Source organism: Pinus tabuliformis, chromosome 1_1 (assembly GCF_031772625.1).
Source record: "Pinus tabuliformis cultivar Carrire ecotype Pingquan chromosome 1_1, CPIR1, whole genome shotgun sequence".
In the NCBI taxonomy this organism is placed as follows: domain Eukaryota; kingdom Viridiplantae; phylum Streptophyta; class Pinopsida; order Pinales; family Pinaceae; genus Pinus; species Pinus tabuliformis.
The window spans coordinates 285,404,565-285,426,422 of NC_142297.1; the positions used below are offsets into that span (position 1 = coordinate 285,404,565).

At 34.7% G+C, this 21,858-nt stretch overlaps 1 pseudogene; it reads left to right on the forward strand.

Annotated features, from left to right (window-relative positions):
• The first annotated feature begins 284 nt into the window (after nt 1–284).
• LOC149212649 (putative cellulose synthase A catalytic subunit 1 [UDP-forming]) overlaps nt 285–21,858 on the forward strand; it is a 107,675-nt pseudogene continuing 86,101 nt past the window's right edge.

The following is a 21,858-nucleotide window of genomic DNA, read 5'->3' on the forward strand; positions in this document are numbered from 1 at the left end:
CCCTCCCAACATGGAGGAACAGAAGGGTTGGGACAGGGGCACTGGCTCGCAGACTTGATCGATTCCTGATGAAAGGCTCTCTGATCCACTAGCTACACCATTATAAACAGTGGGTTGGATCCGGGGGCATTTCTGATCACTCTCCAATTTTAATGGAGATCATGGGCCCCCTCCCAAAGCCAAAAGCCCCTTTCAAGTTTAATCACCTATGGCTTCTGGATCCAAGCTTCTCCAAAATAGTCTCGGATTACTGGCAAGCTCATCCCATTGATAGAGAAACCTCGATGGCAAGGGGTTTTGTCAAAAATCTGACTGAGCTCAAACACATTGTGATTGAGTGGGCCAAGGCAAAAAAGGCAAGGGAGGATGAACAACTCATTATGGTGGAAGAAGAACTTAAATCCATCCTAGATGAGAGAAACCTGGGGTTTGTCTCCGGGGAAAACAGGACTCGTCTAGTAGATTTGGAGAAGCAAAAGAAAAATATTCTCAAGCTCAGGGAGGAATTGCTCAGGTTGCGGAGTAGGGCTTTGTGGCTAAAAGATGGGGATGAGAACTCAAGATTCTTCCATAATTTCGCTAAAGGAAGGAGAGTGGCAAATACCATTTGGAACCTCCCCCTCCCAGGAGGAGGATTGGCGGATACCTTTAATAAACTCTCTCAACTCGGTACGGCTCACTTCAGAGGGATATTCAAGAGTCCTGCTGGAACAAATCTAGCTGAAATCATCAATGTGGCCTCTCACTTTCCCAGGTTTGTAAACAATGAAGACATTGGCGCACTCACTGATCCTGTCACCATGGAAGAATTAGAAAGTACTATCAAGTGGTTTCAGAAGGAAAAGAGCCCGGGACCTGACGGATGGACCATTGAGTTATATATTGCATTCTTTGACATCATTGGTGGAGATATCCTGAAGGTGGTTGAGGAGCGTAGAACTTCGGGCCAACTCTATCATGCTATAAATTCCACCTTCATTGCACTCATCCCCAAATCAGACTCCCCTTCATCCTTTGATGACTTCCGACCTATCTCCCTGTGTAATGTCCTATATAAAATCATCTCTAAAATCATTGCTAACCGGATCAGGCCCATACTGTCTAAGAATATTGCTCCCCAGCAATTTTCTTTCTTGGAAGACAGACAGATCCACGAAGCCATTGGATCTGCCCAAGAAGCTATTCATTCCATATGGACCAAGCACCTCAAATGCATTCTCCTTAAGATCGACCTCTCCAAGGCTTTTGATCAAGTTAGTTGGCTCTTTATCAAGATGATTCTCATCCATCTGGGCTTCCCCCTCACACTCATTAATTAGATTATGGCATGCATTACATCCCCCACCTATAGCATCCTAATTAATGGAGCAGCCTCACATTTCTTCCACTCTGAGAGAGGGTTGCGACAAGGCTTCCCTCTATCACCTCTCCTTTTTCTCCTGGTTATGGAAGCTCTAAGCCGCCTAATTATCTCAGCAAAAAGGGAAGGTTCTATCAGGGGCCTTAAAATATCAGATGAGTGTTTTCTTACACATCTCTTGTTCGTTGATGATGTCCTTATCCTTCTAGACGGTAGCATACAAGATACCTCTACTTTCTACAGGATCCTAAAGCTATTTGCTCATGCCACAGGGATGGAGGTCAATCGGGCGAAGTCTACTATTACATTGGTTGGCACCTTTGTCAACGAATCTTACACAGCTAGCCAAGCTTTCCCTTACTCCACTCAGCCCCTAGACAGGGGGTTAAAATACCTTGGTTACTGGCTAAAACCCACCACCCAAAAGATTGCGGACTGGGTCTGGCTGGTCTCTAAAGTGGAAAAAAGGATAACCTGCTGGTGTTATAGATATCTATCCAGAGCAGGTAGATTAACATTGATCAAATCTGTTCTGGAAGCCACGCCGGTCTTCTGGATGGCACTCGCCTGGATCCCTCGAAATATCCTTTCAAAACTTCAGCAACTCTGCAACAGATACTTATGGGCGGGCAATAAAGAAAAGCACACATTTGCATGGATTGGATGGAACAAGATTGCCCTACCCAAGAAATGGGGTGGCTGGGGTTTGAAGGATCTCCCCTCTTTTGCTAGTGCCCTGGCAGCCAAAATGGGCTGGGCCCTGCTGACCTCTCATAGCTTATGGACGAATATAACCTACCACAAATACATTTGGCCCCTCAACATTATGGAATGGGCCAGACTCCCATCATGGAACAAAACTGGCATATCTCTCATATGGAAAGCTCTCCTACACTCTCTTCTGCTCATCAGGAACAACATAGTATGGCGAATAAGAAATGGAAACAGAGCACGTATTGGAATAGACCCTTGGAGTGGCAGTGATGGGAGACATCTACTTCCACAAGCTCTGGTGGAATTTCTTACAACTCATGGCATCAGGGTGATTGCACAGATAACGGATCAAGAGCAATCTGATATCTTCCATCAGGCTTGGAAGACAGCCACCCAACTTAACCTCCCGCAGAGATGGCACACAGCTTGGCGCGAATACTGTGCGGCCCTGATGGAGTCCCACATCAGAATAATTGAGGGATCAGATGAACTTGTTTGGCACTAGGCTGACAGCGGGATATACACTCCAAAGGAGGGTTACATCCAGTTAATCAAGCAGAGAAAACCTGAAGTCTTAGATAGATGGTGGCAGAATATTTGGAAGCTAACAGCCTCGCCTCGATCGAAACTCTTTACATGGTGTGTCCTTAGGAACAGAATCCCCTCGGGAGAAAATCTCATGCGCCGAGCCCAATATGGACTGACGAGATGTGTTCTGTGCAAAGCCGATAGTGAAACTACAGAGCACCTATTCCTGCGATGCAATTATGTACAGCTTGTATGGAACAATATAAAACCGTTTACTCACTTCACAGGGGAATGGGGCAGTACTGATCTAATAATTGCTTGGATAGAATGGGACAAAAGACACAAGGGTTCGAAGGCTGCAAACTTGCCCATTATAGTTAACTGGTCCATTTGGAAAGCAAGGAACCAAATGATCTTCGAAGAGAAGGCCATCCACTGGCCTCTCATCGAGGCTGGCATTATCTCTGCATTCAACGAGCTTCCGAATCTGCCTCCCCCAAAAATCCGCAGGCCAAATCCTCCCCCCATCATTGAACAGGGTACACCTTGGGCATATTTTGACAGAGCAGCCAATGTACAAAGCTGTGGGGGTGGTTTCATCCTGCACTTAACTGAAAATCACTCCTACGACATCAAAGCGGGATTGGGTGCTGGAACAAACAATTTTGCTGAGCTCATAACTCTGCGACACCTGCTACACTTTGCTTTAAGCCATCACTGCACTAGCATCAACATATTTGGGGATTCACAGATCATCATAAATTGGTTCAATAATATTTCTACATGTCACATGCACACACTCAACGTCATTCTTGATGAAGTTCTTCAGCTCAAAGAGGCATTTAACCATATCACTGTTTCACACATCTAAAGGGAACATAACCAGGATGCTGACAAACTTTCCAAGGAGGCCGCGCTGATGGAACAAGGATATTGGGAGATATCCGAGATTTTGGACCAACAGGAACAAAATTTTTATCATCGCCCATATATAGACCCGGGATATCCTACAGTGGGTCTACATGTGAATTAATTTATAACAGCAGTATGACAGCAGCGCTATATAGGACAGTTTTTTGTATAATATTTTTTGTAACAGACTGAAGGATGCCAATAAGGCATCAAAAACTCTACAGCCTACACAGCTCAAATCTGAGCGGTATAACAAAACAACACACTCATGCAATTTTTTGTAAAATGTACAGAGGTATCAGTGAACATGGCATATGCGATAAGCATCTACATATGTAATATTTCATATTAATGAAATGTTACGGATGTTTCCAGTGGAAAAAAAAACACTATACTATATACTATATGATATTATATAATATAATATTAATATATTAATTAATATATTTGAAATTATAAAATAATTAACATAACGTATTAATTTCATAATGTTATTATTATTAATACTTATTTATTTCTCACTATTATTTTGATAAATAATATACATTTATTAATATAATTATCAATATATTATATATAGTTAAATAATCTTAATATTATCATATATTAATAATAATAATAGATTACTATATTAATATGTATTAATATTGTTGAGCATTATAATATTAATATTAATTTAAAAACCCAAGGTATTATAATAATTCTATTATATTAATATTATTATATGTTAATGATGGTATTTGATACTTTGAATTTTCGATCTTTGAAGCTATAGGAGGCGCGGGTAGCGAAGGCGACTAGGGTTACAGTCTTCTACAGTGGGTTTCTCTTCATGGATTGGCGCAGAGGAGGGAGCTCCACTCCCTCCTACAAGGAAGCATTGGCCAACAAGGGTAAGAAGCCTCAGGAAAAAGAAAGAAGTGATGCGAAGGAAGGAAGAAAAAACAGGGAGGAGGAATCAGACAGTACCAAATCGAAGGAGAAGGAGGGCACAAAAGACAAGGAAGAAAACGAAAAAACACAGGGAGAGAAAGACAAAAATCAGAAGGGTCAATGCAAATCCAGAGCTGAAATTACTCCTAGAGTAGTTTTAAATGATCCAGCGTTGCAGGAGCATAGGGATCACATGTAGACTTACGCAATCATATCCAAATTCATGGGGCTATGGCCCACTGAAAAAGCTTTACAAATGTGGATAAGATACCACTGGAAACCCAAAGGAAGCATTGATCTACATCTGGGATCCAAAAGATTCTTTACTGTGGTGTTCACTAACATTGAAGATAAAGACAGAGCGTTTGAAGGCGGGCCCTACTTCTATGTAGTAGCAGGGCTCCATATGAGGCCATGGATGATAAACTTCGTTCCAGAGCAGGAAACTTTTACTTCAGTTCCGGTATGGGTAAGACTCTATTCTCTACCTCTTGAATATTGGAAAACTGAATCCCTTGCAGCCATAGGTAATAAATTAAGGCGGTACATCAAATCCTCTGAAGCCACAAGAAGGGGAAAATACACCCATTTTGCTAGAATCTGTGTGGGGATGGACCTTTCTAGAGCCCTTCCGGATGAAGTCATCTTGGAGGTTTTTGATGACGAATGGGTGCAAATAGTCGACTACGAACATATTCCATTTAGATGTCGCAAATGTCATGAACATGGGCACCTTCTAAGAGACTGCCCCCTTAGTAAAGCAGAGCACAAAAGAAAAATAAACACAATGAAAGACACATATAGCTTTCACAAAGTAGTTCATAAAGGGAAAAGCAGAAAAAAGGGCCAAAGCAACACCAAGCTGAAGGACAACAGATTAGTCAGAACCAGTTCCAAGTTCTTGAAGAGGATGAAGAAATATCAGTAGAAGATCAAGCAATGAATGAAGATTACGAGAAGAAGGAAAAGGAAAAAGAAAGAGATCAGACACAGGAAAACAAAAAATAGAAGGGGATCATGCTGAATGAATCAGAGCTAGAAATGGATCAGGAAATGATCGAGAGTGAAATGGACATGGAGGACAATGAGCTACAAGAGATTCTTGATAGAGAAAACCTGGATCTAGAAGGGTTCTTAGCTCAGGGAACAACTGGCAGGGTAGAATCACTACCACAAGAAGAGCTCGATCGAATACAGTAGTTATTCTTATGGAAAACCCAGGCAAAAGGTTTGGAGGGAGCAAACTACATAGAAAAATAGAGCGATGAAGGGGTGAAAGCAATAAAAATGACTCTGAGGTTAGCAGTGAGAAATCCAAGGGGGAAAGAAGAGGCAGGAAAAAACAAAACGAGCTACTAATGGAATGTGGAAAGCTTATGGTGGACTCAGGTAAGATGAAAGACCTAACCAGTTACTCCTTTACCAATCTTTAATTATGAAGTTCACAACTTGGAATATTAGAGGTCTTGGTTGCAAGAGAAAACAGAGAATGATGAATAATAGAATAAAACGGGCAGCTCCAGATATAATTTTTGTCTGAGAGACAAAATGCTCCATTCAGAAATTAAGGCAAATCCATAGTAAATGTCTCAGTAGATTTGAGTTTCTAGAAGTTAAAGCAGAAACTATAGTACGGGGTATCCTCACTCTCTGGAATCCATAAAAAATAGGAATAATTGATGCAGAGGCATCAAGGAATTATTTATTAGTTTTATATAGCCAGTAGGAGACAGGGACACTTACCTAGTCACGAATGTTTATGGCCCTCAAAGGTTAGATGAAAAGATCATGTTCATAGGTTCCTTGGTGGATCTACGCGCCAGACATGCAGGACTACCTTGGGTCTTAGGAGGAGACTTCAATATGATCAGATCTCTCTCGGAGAAAAAAGGAGGTACAAGAGCTCTAAATAAAGATTCCTTAGCCTTCGAAATCTTTTCAAAAAACATGAAGCTTGTTGACATTGAGACAAACAATGGCCTCTATACATGGAACAATAAAATAGGAGGGGACTCATATGTAGCCTCCAAGTTGGATAGATTCATGATCTCTGAGGATCTCATGCTTCTAGACAAGGAAATAATAGCAGGAATTCTTCCCTTTAGAGGTTCGGATAACTGGTCGATTCAAATGGAAATCAAGGGCATAGGTACCCTAAGAAATAGAGCTTTCAGATTTGAAAATATGTGGCTTTCTCACCCAAAATTCATCAACAACATTGAAGAATGGTGGGTAGAGGATTTGCAAACTCAAGGATCAACAATGTTCCTACTTCACAAAAGATTAAAGCACATCAAGCTGAAGCTTAAAGCCTGGAACAAGAATGAATTTGGTAAAAAAATTGTAGGAAAGAAAGCTGTAGAAAATAAAATCATGGATCTCAATCAAGCTTTGATCAAGGAAGGCTTTGATAAGGACAAAAATGACCAAGTAGAGAAACATCACCAAGAATGGGAAAAGTTGTGCAATCAAGAGGAAATCTTTTGGAAACAAAAATCAAGAGTTCAATGGCTAAAATAAGGAGAGTGAAATACTAAAATTTTCCATAAATCAACAATAGCAAATAGGACTCACAACAGGATCTCTTTGATCAAGGATGCAGATGCGAAGATACATCAATCTCACGAGAAGATAGAAGCAGTGTTAGTTAAGCACTTCCGAGGTATTGCTCAGGAAAAAACTTTAGACAGGGTTCCTTTCATCAAGGATCTAATTAAGCATATCCCCAAGTTGGTATCCAAAGAGGATAACGGGAATCGCAATAGACCTATAACCGAAAAGGAGGTCAGTGAGGTCCTCAAGGAAATGCAAAATGGTAAGGCTCCAGGTCTGGATGGATTCAATGTAAATTTCTTCAAAGCTTGTTGGAATATTGTCAAAGAGGATATTATAAGGGTAGTGGAAGACTCCAAGCTAAATAGAATTATTTTGAAAGCTCTCAATACCTCCTTTATCTCCCTAATTCCAAAGAAGGATAATGCCCAAACTCGAGAGAAGTATAGACCCATTGCTTTATGCAATGTTGTTTATAACATAATTTCCAAGGTTGTAGCCAATAAACTCAAACTTTTGCTGCCCTCACTAGTTTTGGGGGAACAATCAGGTTATATGGAAGGCAGACAAATTCTAGATAACACCATACAAGCTCACAAGGTGGTCCACTCGTTAACTAGTGAAAGGAAATCGAGTATGATCATGCAATTGGACATAGCCAAAGCATATGACAAAGTAAATTAGACATATATCGAGAAAGTGCTTGCTGCGTTTGGTTTTGATCATAATTGGATCAGATGGGTCATGGCCTTGGTGACTTCCTCTAGCTTTTCAATTTTAATTAATGGCTCTCCCTCTGAAATCTTTCTTCCTTCTAGAGGGCTCAGACAGGGAGATCCACTCTCTCTTTTTCTCTTCATCCTCATTATGGAAGGGCTGGGGTGGTCCATTAAGCATGCTAGAGCAACCGGAAAATTCATGGACTCCAACTTTCGGAGAATGGTCAGGTTCTGACTCATCAACAATTTGTATATGATGCCATGCTACAGGGAATTCCCATGGTCAAGCAAGTGCTAGCATACAAACAAATTTTGAAGGACTTTGCTTTGGCATCAGGTATGGAAGTTAATATTTCCAAATCAAAAATATTTTTCTTTAATACCCATATAGCTATCCAAAGAAATGTCTCCAGAATTATTGGATTTCAAAGAGACTCTCTCCGCTTTAAGTATTTGGGAGTTCCTCTAATGGCTAAACCTACGCTCAAAAGCATATGGGAACCACTAATCATTAAGATGCAAGATAAGGTCAGGAAATGGGTAATCAGGTCTTTAAATCTAGCGGGTAGACTGGTTCTCACAAAGGCAGTGCTCCAAGCCATCCATTCTTCATGTTATCATATCTTTCAGCACCAAAAGGAGTATTACAACGATTTATAAAAATATAAAGAGATTTTCTCTGGGGCAAAGAGGAGACAAGAAAAAAATGGGCTTTAGTCTCATGGGAAAAGATTTGTAAACCCAAGAACCAAGGAGGCCTGGGATTGGATGATATAGAGATTCTAAGTAAGGTTCTAGGGGCCAAACTATGGTGGAGGTGGGTTATGGATCCTAAGGCTCAATGGGAAAGCATCTCGAAGGAAAAATATGTCAGTGCCTGGCTTTCTCATGATCTAATAAGAATATATGGAAACATAAAGGGCTCTCCCATATGGAACAAGGCCTGGGAGAATAGAGAGGTTGTTCAGAAAAACAGTTTATGGGAGATCAAAGATGGAGATCTGGCACTATTCTGGGAGGAAAAATGGCAACAAGAACCAACTCTTTTGAGAGAGGAATTTTTGGGCCTCAAACAAGAGACATACAACCTAGGATTAGTGAAAGTAAAGGACTTTTGGGAACATTCTCACAATACAGAAAAATGGAGAACATGGAAAAAAGTAGATGGAAGAGAGAACAAGACCTTGAACAGTAGAGAAGAGACCCTTAAGAGGTTGTTGGGTCAGAGGATGATTTTAGTTACTGAAGGGCAGGATCAACTAAGATGGGGCAGCAACAAAGAGGGAAACTTTAACATTAAGGAAGCAAAAGGTATTCTACTTGGGCTGGAATCTCAAGCTACAGATAGAACTTGGCAGAAGTTATGGAGGCACAAGGGCTGGATGAAGATCAAACTATTCATGTGGCTGGTTCAACACATGATAATGTTAACCTCAGATAATATTAGGAAGAGAGGTATGTGGGGACCCTCTAGATGCCAGCTCTATGAAGACCAAGAGGAAACCATTGAACATCTTCTCAATAGCTGCATTTTCACCTCTAGGTTATGGGATTTTTTTGCTACCATCTTCAGACAGTCTGATAGAGACAAAGGAAGCATCACTAAAACCCTCAACAATTGGAGGAATAATTTTTCGGATTATGAGGTTCTTAACTCTACCTGGGCTCTGTTGCCAAGTTTCATCATATGGAATGTGTGGAAAGATAGAAATAGAAGAATCTTTAAAAAAGAGAAGAATACCTCTCTTCGCTTGTTGGAGAAAATCTCAAAACAGTGTAAGGAGACAGTCAACACTACAGTAAGGGATCTCCCCAAAAATCCTCCTTCAGAAGCAGAGTTATCAATTCTCAGGCAGTTAGGCATGCAGGGGCTTATTCCACAAAGTACAGACAGGAAAATAAACATGAGGGAACCAGTTAAATACTTCTGGAATCCTCCACCGGAAGGCTTTTTAAAGTATAATATTGATGGGGCTTCAAAGGGAAACCCAGGAATGGTAGGCTTTGGAGGGGTTCTTAGGGATGAAAACGGAAACATCATCTCCCTATTCTATGGCCATATAGGAAAAGACACTAACAACATGGCAGAATTATGGCTTTCGAACAATGTTTAGAATTTTTGAAGCAGAAAAATTGCCAAAATGTAATAATAGAAGCTAATTCAGAGTTAGTCATCAACGCGACCAAGATAACTAGTCATGGAACAGGGCCAGAGAATATCACAAAACATTAGAGATTATTACAGGTTCTCCATAAAATTCAGGGACTGCGCACACTAAGGTTTATCCATGTTCGTCGAAAGGCCAACAAGTTGGCTGATATTCTTGCCAACCAAGGTGTCAGCTGTGAGAACAACAGATTTTCGATGGATTGGCTCACAATGTCGCCAAGCAACCTTAAATAACTTTGCCAAAACCAGGAGGAAGAGGACAAAGAAGTGTATAAGAACAAAACTAAGGAAGCTAATTCGCAATGAGCAGATTACGGCAAGATTTATTTCCATGGTCTAACAAGCCTACGGTGGAAGACAGGTTAGGGTCAGCCTCTGCAACTATGGGAATCACTTCCTTGAATATCTCCGGTGTCGGGCGCAAGGTTATCTCGGTCAGAAGAGAGGTGGAAAGTAACAAACGATGGCTCCTATCGTGGCTGCACCATTTCTCAATTTTCAGTGGCGGGAGACAAAACTGCTTCCAAAGTGGTTTTGGTGTGATCGAACCGCTTTCAAGCTGGAGGCGGTATAATTTTTTGGGGCAGCGATTCCATTCATATCTTGACACGTGGATGAGGGTTGGACCTAAAAACCACCCTCATTGCATGCTTTTGTTCGTTCACTTCGGCCGCGCGATATGCAGATCCACCGTCCGATGGGATTTGGCCGATCAACGATCGGGATTGAACGTGCGGTTTGGTGGGGTCTGGGGGTTTTCCATCCTGCTTCTTCATGATGCAAAAAGGATCTCAGGCGTCGGATTTCTTGAGAAGTTTGGATGGTTGAAATTTAAAGGCATGTAAGGTTTTTGATGGTGCGGCTTTTTGCGGGGAGGGTTCTCGGACCCTGTGTTTATTTTTATATGTACTCTTTTGCTTAGTTTTTGTCGAGTTCGCTCCTAGCAAGCCTTAGACCACACAGTTTAGTGGCTTGGTGTAAATTTTGTAAATTATGCTTGATTTAATGAAATAGAAGGCACGACTCTTGCTTAAGCAAAAGAAATATATATATATATATATATTATATATATTAATAATGTTAAATACATATTGTATATTAAACTGAAATATAATATAATTATATATTATAATTATTATAATATTAAAATTTTAATCTTTTTGGATTAATACTATAAATGTTAAGATTAATATATCCAAATTAAGATTAAAATTATAAAATTTAAGATTGCAAATCTTAATATATTATTATTATTATTATGAATTAATATTTTAAATGCAAGACATTATTATTAAAAATCTTTGAGATTAATATAATAAACCGAAGGGATCAATAAATCCAACAAATTATTAATATTATAATTCCAAGAGATCAATATTATAAACCTAAGAGATTAATCAACCCAAAAAATTGATATCATAAACCCAAGGGATTTTATCACTGACCGTTCATAGAAGGTGTGTACAAAAGACATAGATTTCTCAACACTTACTATAATGGTTGTTATTTTGATGACATAATGCTTCTCCTATTTTTTTATCTCCTCTTATTCTCTTTTCTCAGCATATGTTATGGATGGACTCATCTTACATACTTTCAACTTCATTTTGGATGTAATTATTTTTTGAACAACTTTGTGTGGTTGCTCACACAAGGACTTAATATTAATATTAATATTAAAATCCCTTGCGTTTATAATATTAATATTATAAACACATGAGATGAATAAATCCAAGGGATTATTAATATTGTAAGCATAAGAGGTTATTAATATTAATAAATTAAAGGAATTAATAAAATCAAGGGATTATTAATATTTTAAACCCAATAGATTAATAAACCCTAAGATTAATATTATAAAACCTAAAATTAATATATCTAATCTAGGATTAAAATTATAAACTTTAAGATTGTGAACCCTAATATATTATTGTTCATGGATAAATATTATAAACCCTGAGGGATTGACAAACCCAAATGTTTATTGATATCATAAAGAGAAGGGATTAACAGAACCAAGGGATTAATAATATTATAAACCCAAGGAATTAAAAACCATAGGATTAATACTATAAACCCCATGATTGTAAATCTTAAGATGATGAACACTAAACTTAATATATAAATTAGAATATTAAACCCTAATTTATTAATTGTTGCAATGCGGCATTGAATAAATTGCATTATAATGTATCATTGTGACAAGTATTTTCATAATGTTGGTTTCCTTATGACAATACTTGTAACACTGTGATGTTGGATATAATTCAACACCTTTCCAACATCACAATATTAAACCCTAATGTTAAACCAAATATTATAAAATTCAACATTCTAAACCCTAATATTAAAATTAGAACCCTTAAGGTTAATATTATAAACCAAGATATTAATAAACCCAAGAGATTAATATTAGAAACCTAAGATATTAATAAACTCAAAGTATTATCAATAATTATATTATAGTATTATAATAATACTAAATATATATTGTGTATTAAATTGAAATATAACAAAATTATATATTATAATAATTATAATATATATATATTATAAACCCAAAGGATTAAAAACCCTAGGAGTAATATATCAAATCTAAAATTACCATTATAAAACATAAGATTATAAACCCTACTATATTATTATTCATATTAAGGTTCGCATTATAGATGGAATGGAATATTAATATTATGAGACCAAGGGATTAATAAAGCCAACGTATAAATAATATAAACCAAAGGGGTTTTACCATTGACCCTTCATAGAGGGTGTGCACACAGGGCCTTGACTCCTTGACTTCTAAACACTTACTATAATGGTTGTTGTTTTGATCGCACAGTGCTTCTGTTAATTTTTTTTTTTATCTATTCTCATTCTCTTTTCTCGGCATACATTATGGATGGACTCATCTAATATACTTTCAACATTATTTTTCGATGTAATTATTTTTTGAATAACTCTATATGGTTGCTCATAGAGGGATTTAATATTAATATTACTATTATAATCCCTTTAGCTTATTATATTAATATAATAAAACATCGGGATTAATGTTATAAACTCAACAAATGAATAAATCCAAGGGATTATTAATATTATAAGCGCAAGGGATTATTGATATTGTAAACTCTAATATTAATATATCATACCTAAGATTAAATGTATAAACCTTGATATTGTAATTCCTAATATATTATTATTCATATTAAGGATTTATATTATAAACCTGAAGGATTGATAAACCCAATGGATTGTTGATACTATAAACCCTATGATTATAAACGTTAACATTATGAACCCTAAACTCAATATTATAAACCAAAATATGAAGCCCTAATTTATTCATTGTTGCAATGAGTTATTGAATAAATTGCAATGTAATGTATCATCGTAACAATTTTTGTCACAAAGTTTGTCGCATTGCGACAATGCTTGTAATATAGCGATGTTGGATATATTTCCCCACCATTTCAACACCACAATACCAAACCATAATATTGAAACAAATATTATAAAATATAAGATTAATATTATAATCCTTAATATTAATATTATAAATCCTACCATAGATATTATTAACTATAAGAGTATTATTATAAGCCCACACTATTATTAATAATTTTATTATAGTATATTAATAAAATTAAATATATTTGGTACATTAAACTAAAATATAAATCAATTATATATTATAATTATTATAATATAAATATTATAAATCTAAGGGATTTTACCACCGGCCTTTTATACAAGTTGTGAAGACACGAACTTGATTTCTAACCACTTACTATAATGGTTGCTGTTTTGATGATATGATGCTTTTGCTAATTCTTTTTTTATATTCATATTCTCTTTTCTTGACATCTATCGTGTATGGACTTATCTTATATGCTTTAAACTTTATTTCGAGTGTAATTATCTTTTGATCAACTCTGAATGGTTGTTCAAAGATAGATTTAACAATAATAATAATAATTATTTTTTCTGGGTTTATAATATTAATATTATAAACCGAAGAAATGAATAAAACCAAGAGATTAATAAACCCAAAAAATTAGTATTATAAACCCGATGATTCAATAAATCAAGAGATTATTGATATTATAAACCCAAGAGATTAATATTATAAACCCATGGCATTGATATTATAAACCTTTTGTATTAATATTACAAACCCTTGGGATTAATAAAATAAAACAATTAGAAATATAAGCCGAAGGGATTAATATTTGAAATCAAAGATATTAATAAACGCAAGGGATTATGATTATTATAAACTCAAGAGATTGATAAACCCAAAGGATTAATATCATAAACCCAAGAAAATAATAAATCCAAGCATTTATTAATATTATAAACACAAGTAATTATTAATACTACAGTCCAAATTAATTAATAAACCCAAGGGATAAATGTTAAACTCTAGTATTAATATTATAAACCATAATATTAGTATTAAACCCTTGGAATATAAAATCTAAGATTAATATTATTAACGAAATATATTGTAAACATGAGGGATTACTATTAAACCATAGGAATAATATTAGAAGTAAGAGAGATTGCAAACCCTAGGATTAATATAAAACCCTAGGATTAATATTATTAACCCTCAGATTAATATATCAAACTAAAGATTAATATTATAAAGTCTAAGATTAATATATCAAAGAAAAGATTAATCTTATAATGTTATAAGCCCTAATATTAAACCATGTTATGCTCAAGCTATATTTAAAGAGGACAATTATGGATGGCTTTGGACTTTTATTAAATATGGTAAACATAGATTTAACCAAGTTTGATACTGGTCAACTTTTTAAGCACAGTCTATAAAGGTTAACTTTGTTTGACTATGTTTGACTATTAATACTAATGAATAGTATTAATAAGTGATTTTGTTTCACCCTATAATAATATAAAATGTATGTTATAAGCCTATATATTGAAGCCTTATATAAACCATAATATTAAACCTAATATTATAAACCCTAATATTATAAACCAAATATTATAAACCAAATGTATTAAAACCTAATATTATACCCAAATATAAAACAATCTTGTAATATAAGCCTCAAATGTTATGAATCCTAGCACAACCACATTCATAAATGTGGTTGATATAGATTGCAATGTAATCTAATATTGTGACAGTGTTTGTCTCATTGTGACATTTGATATATAAACCTTAAGATTATAAAACCTAAACACAATATTATAAATCGGAATAAACCTGAGACTCAATATTCTAAAATAGAATATTAAACCTTAATTTACTCAATGTTGAAATACGATGTTGAATAAATTGCAATATAATATGTCATTAGTGAGAATGGCTATCATGCTACTTGTCGCATTGTGACAATGTTTGTAACACTATGATTTTGGATATATTTTTATATCTCTAACGCCACAATATTAAACCCTAATGTTAAACCAAATATTATAAACCCTAATATTAATATTATAATCTCCAGTATTAATATTATAAACCCTACAATAAATATTATAAATAAATATTTATAATTTATAATATTATAAAGCCTATATGTCAAAGTGTACATTATAAATATTAAAGCATAATATAAATCACAATATAAAACCTTAATATTATATTTCATATAAATTGAACCCTATATATTAAACCTAATACTCTAAACACAATATTATAAACCTAGTAGAAAACCCAACATTATAAACCCTAATATTACACCCAAATACTAAAAACCATAATGTTATAAACCCAATATTAAGCCCTATTATGGTCGAGTTATAATGAAAGACGACAACTATGCGCGATTTTGGTCTCTTGTTTAATATGGTAAATATAGGGTTGACGAAGTTAGATCATGGTCAACTTTTTAAACATGGACTATAAAGGTTAACTCTGTTTGAATATGTTTGACTAGTAATACTAATGAATAATATTAATAGGTGATTATGTTTGACTTAAGTTGAAGACAGTTGAGTTTAACACATTGTCAAACATGATTGACCATGTTCTACCATGTTAGACGTAGGTTGACCTACAAATAATGGATGGAGAGATTGAGCATGGGTTAGCCATGGTTTTTAAACATTGATTATTAGAAACGAGAATAAACCCTAAATCATAAACCCAATATTATAAAACATAATATTAAACCCTAATTCATCATAGTAAGAATGATTGTCACACTACTTGTTGCATTGTCACAATGCTTGTAAGACTATGACATTGGATAGATTTCTATACCACTTCAACGTCACAATATAAAACCCCAATGTTAAAGAAAATATTATAAACCCTAAGATTAATATTATAATCCTTAGGATTAATATTATAAACTCTACAATAAATATTATAGATAAATATTTATAATATTTTAGATTTTCATTCTTGAAATATTAATGGAATTATGTTTTTTTTTTTTTTTACTACGGAATATTTTTTACAAGTATTATAAAGCATGTATTATAACACTAAATATTAAATCATAATAAAAATTGTAATATTAAATACTAATATTATAAGCCATATAAATTAAACACTATATATTAAACAACTTATAATAAGCACCCAATACTATAAACCTAAATATTAAACCCACTATTATAAACCATAATATTAAACCCAAATACTAAAAAACCATAATGTTATAAACCAAAATATTAAAGTCTAATTATAAACCCTATTATGGTCAAGTTATATTGAAAGAGAACAACTATGGGTGACTTTGGACTTTTGTTAAATATGTTAAACATAGGGTTGAACAACTTAGATCATGGTCAACTTTTAAACCATGGACTATAAATGTTAACTTTGCTTGACTATGTTTCACTATTAATACTAATGAATAATATGAATTATTTAAGAGTTTTGAGAATGATACATAGTCAAACATGGTTTATTATGTTGACCTAGGTTAACCATATCAATAATGGATGACCACGTTGAGCATGGGTTGACCATGGTTTTTAAACTTTGATTATTGTGACTATGGTTAAACAAATATGAGGATGATTAACCATGGTTGGCCTAGGTTTCCCATGGGTGAACATGATTGACCATGGTTGATGAAGCTCAACTATGCTGAATAGAGTAACTATTAATGAAATGGTTGACCATGGTGACCATAATTTACTATGCTCAATCAATGTAAACCATGGTGATGACAGTTGATGATGGTTGACAATGGTTAAACTATGGTTGACAATGTGTGACTATTATTAAGCATCACTAACTATCTTTTCACTAGGGTTAATGGTTGTTTGACTATAGTTGAACACGGTTGACAATTGTCCATGCTCACCCTAGAAAGGTCTGCTTGAGTATATCATCACATGGAATATTGTTAAATATGGTCAACATAGGGTTGACCAAGTATGATCATGGTAAACTATTTAAACATTGGTTATCAAGGTTTGGCTATGTTTTTCTAATGTGGTTGACTTTTTTCAACTATTAATATTAATCAATAATAATATGTGATTGGGGGAGAAGCATTCTACAACCCAGTATGGGGGTAGATCTCACGTAAAAATGTAAACATGTAAATGTAAACGTAAATGTAAATGTAAATGTAAGCGTATGTTTAACATTTAACATTTTTAATCTAATGTCTACGCTATTTAAAAACCATTCTAATTATTATTATGTATAAACACAATATAAATTTAAAACATAAAGAGGTTTACAAGCACTCAAAAATAGGCATGGCAAATAAATAAAAATATAACTACACTAGAGGTATTTTAAATAAATAAAACATTTTCTTATATTTATTACACACGTATGGTAAATAAATAAAACCTATTTTATATTTACACCATAAATACGAAAACTCAAAAAATAGGTTTTATTTAGGTGAAACCTAGGGGCCAAATACCATGGGACAAATAATTATTAATACCATGGGCCAAATACCATATTTATAAAACATGTATGGTAAATAAATAAATATATAATAGGTATAAATAGGTATGGTAAATAAATAAAAATATATCAAATATGATTAGAAATCAACATCTAATTATATATCAAGCATATGGGTCAAATACCATGGTAAATAAAAGAGATACGACAAAGAAATGAATATATAAATAAACGAGAGCTATGGTAAATAAAACTTGTTTTTGTATTTACTCCATAAACCTATTTATACTTACTAACACTCAAAAAAGAGGTTTCATTTCGGTGAAGCCTATGGGTCAAATTATTATTAATGCCATGCAAAAAAACATTATTAACCCTAATATTAAGATTAAGATTAATATTATTAATATTATTATTAAATCTAATATTCATATTAATATATTATAATATTAATAGTATTAAATTTAATAAGTTTGGATTAATACAATATTAAATTTTCTATATTATAATATATCATGATCTATATTAACTCCAGATATGTATGGGAGGGAAGAACAAAGAGAAAGAGTGATAAAGGTGTAGAGATAAGGGGAGTGGCAAGGGAGATATGGAGATAAACTAAAGGACATGGGAGAGGAGGAATGAAGAGAGAGAGAGAGAGGGAGAGGAGTGAGAGATATAGGGAATGGTAAGAGAGGGAAAGGGAGTCACAAATATGGAGGGGGGAGAGAGAAGGACAGAGGAAGGGATATAATGAGAGGCGAGAGGATTGAGAGAGGTAGAGAAGGGTAAGAGGGGGAAAGGGAGACACAAATATCGATGCAGTTGAGAGAGAAGGAGAGAAGGAGGGATATAGTGAGAGGATTTGAGGGCAAAGAGAAATATAGAGAGATGTGGGAAGAGGGAAGGAGTTAACATACAGAGGGAGAGAGAGGAAGGATGAGAGAGAGGATGAAATAGGAAGGGATAGAGAGATGGAGTTAGAGGGGAATAGAGGGAGGGAGGGAGAAAGAGATAGAGAGTGAGAAGTGGAGAGAGAGAGAGAGAGTGACAAGGGAGAGATGGAGAGAGAGAGTTTATGTTTAAGGGTGAGATAAAGAGACAAGGAAGGAGAGATAGAGAGAATGGTGGAGATAAGGGGAGAGGGAGGGATATAGTAACATAGTTGGAGAGAGAGAGGGAGAGATGCGGGAAGAGAGAGTGAGGTAGGAGAGAAAGTGAGAGAGGGGAAGAACGAGAGACATGACTTGAGAGAGAGGAGGATGGTGATGGGGGAAGAGAGAGGATTGAAGGGAAGAGAGAGAGAGAGAGAGAGAGAGAGAGAGAGAGAGAGAGAGAGAGAGTGGTGGGGGAAGAGAGAGGGAGGTAGGAGAGAAAGGGAGAGAGGGGAACTACTAGAGAGGACACTTGAGAGTGAGGAGGAGAGAGGGAGGGATAGTGGAATCGAGTTAGAGGGGGAGAGAGGTATGGAAGAATAAATACATAGAGAGTGAGAAGTGGAGAGAGAGAGGAAGTGACAAGGTAGAGATGGACAGATAGTGTGTATGTTTGGGGATGAGATAAAGAGACAAAGGAGAAATGGAGATAATGTGGGAGAGATGGAGAGAGGAGAGAGGGAGGGATATAGTAACATAGTTGGAGAGAGAGAGAGAGAGAGAGAGAGAGGATGTGAGAACAGAGAGAGGGAGGGAAAGAGAGTTGGAGTGGGAGAGAGAAGGAGTTAGGAAGAAATAAATAGAGTGAGAAATGTGGAGAGAGAGAGAGTGATAAGGAATATAGAGAGAGAGGGAGAGAGGAAAACATGAGGGAAGAGAGATAGAAACAAGGAAGAGGGAGAGAAGGGGAGAGAGAGAGAGAGAGAGAGAGAGAGAGAGGGAGACGAGGAGGGAGGGATAGATAGGTAGATTAGAGAAAGATATTGTATGTTTTAGGGGTTATATAGAGAGACAAAGGGAGATAGAGATATCGCTGGAAAGTGAAGGGAGGGAAGAGGAGAGAGATGGAGAGAGGGAGGGATAGATAGATTAATAGATTTGGAGTGAGAGAGCACGCGTGTTTGAGGGAGTGAGATAGAGAGACAAAGAATGGGATATGGAGGGATATATATATATATATATATATATATATATATATATATATATATATATATATATATATATATATATATACACATACATACATACATACATACATACATACATATATATATATATATGGAGGGGTGAGAGAGGGGGAAGAATATTTCTTGCACTAGATGCATTTATTTGAGTGTAAATTTTTTATTTCTAATCCTATTTGATTTGTTGCATTAGATGCATTGATTTTAGTGTAAATGTGGTTTTCTAATATTATTTGATTGCTCGCATTAAATGAAAATTGATTTAAGAGTAGATGTTGATTTCTGATTTGATGTAATTGGATCTATCATGGTATATTAATTTTAGTGTTTTTGGATTAACATTGTGCATTGTTTTCAGTGTAAGCACAAAAAAATATTGACAATGTATATTGCTTTTTTTGTTAAAGTAATTTAACCTATTAATATTGGAGAGAAAGAGAGACAAGGTATGTTGTTTACTATGATAGCTCGAGCTAAAGATTTAAATGGTTTATGATTTAACTTGTCCTTTGCATATAATCGATATGAAAAGATCAGAAAAGCAACAAGGGAGAAAATAAGGATAGTTGAATAAAATAGTTAGAGATTAATCACAAATATTTAGCATATTTAAAATAATTATATTAATATTAGAACAATTTACATATTATTGATAAAATTAATCATATGTTCATTAGATTTTCTTTAGGAGGACACCACTAAAACCAACCTAGATCCCTCTTAACTCTAGATCTATCAATCGCCAAGAGGGATCAAATCTCTCGAGGTGCAAACCTTTCCTCAAGTTTTGCACTTTAAAAAGAGGTTTCGACATTAAGAGATTTGATCCCTCTCGACCCTTGACAGATCCAGAGTTAAGATGGATCTAGACTGGTTATATTTTACCAATGTTGAAGAGTGTTGACTGTCAAACACACTCAGACATGGTTTCACTATGGTTGAGCATGGTTTGATAATTATTACATATGGTTGAAGATTGTTTGACTATCATTCACCATCATTTGGCCATGATTTGACTAGTTTCAACCACACTTAAGTATGATTGACTATAGGTATCCATCATTTGAATATGGTTTTAGTATGATTGACAATATTTTGACTATGTTCACTTCATAATTGACTGTGGTTTAATAATTGTTACCATTGCAGTATTGGTTGTTGATAGTTAACCATGGTTTGACTATGGTTAACCCAAGCCATCCACTACAGGCCTCCATGGTCCACAATGATCATCTAGTATGGTTCAATTATGTTTATTGTGGTTCACTCTAGGTCACCTACAAATAGACCATGATGTCGATGATAAGGTTGGTTAACCATGGTAGTGATGTAGACTAGTGTTGAGTATGATGCTCATGTTCACTATAGTTGACTAGGTCAACAAAATTTGACCATGGTCAACATGTGTTAGTATATACATTTATTTATAGTTAAGACATTATGATTGTGTAAATTAATGGGTAATGTGTTAATTATATATCAATGTACTAATATATAACTATTAATATATTATTATAAATTTATTAAGATATGAATATTATAATTAAAATTATTAAATTTTAATGTTAACATTAACCTTAAGAAACCTTTAATGTTATTGTTATTATTATTGTCGTTATGAAATTTAATATTATTATTAATATTAAATAATGTGGTTTACCATAGTTTGACTATGGAACTATGGTTAACCTTAACCATCCATTAAAGGTCTTCATAGTCGACCACGAATGTCTGTCATCGCTAGACCCTAATGAATTTGGTTACAATGGTCCACAACTATAGTCATGTTGACTATTGTTGACTATGATAACCACGTTGGCTATAATTGATTATATAAAAAATACGCAACCAGACTTAAATGAATTAATGTAATAATTAATTTATAGTTAAGACATTATAATTGTGTAGATAAATATATTATTAATGTGTCATTAATATTATATTAAATTCTAATTAATATTATTTAAAAATTATTGTAACAATTTGTCTTTA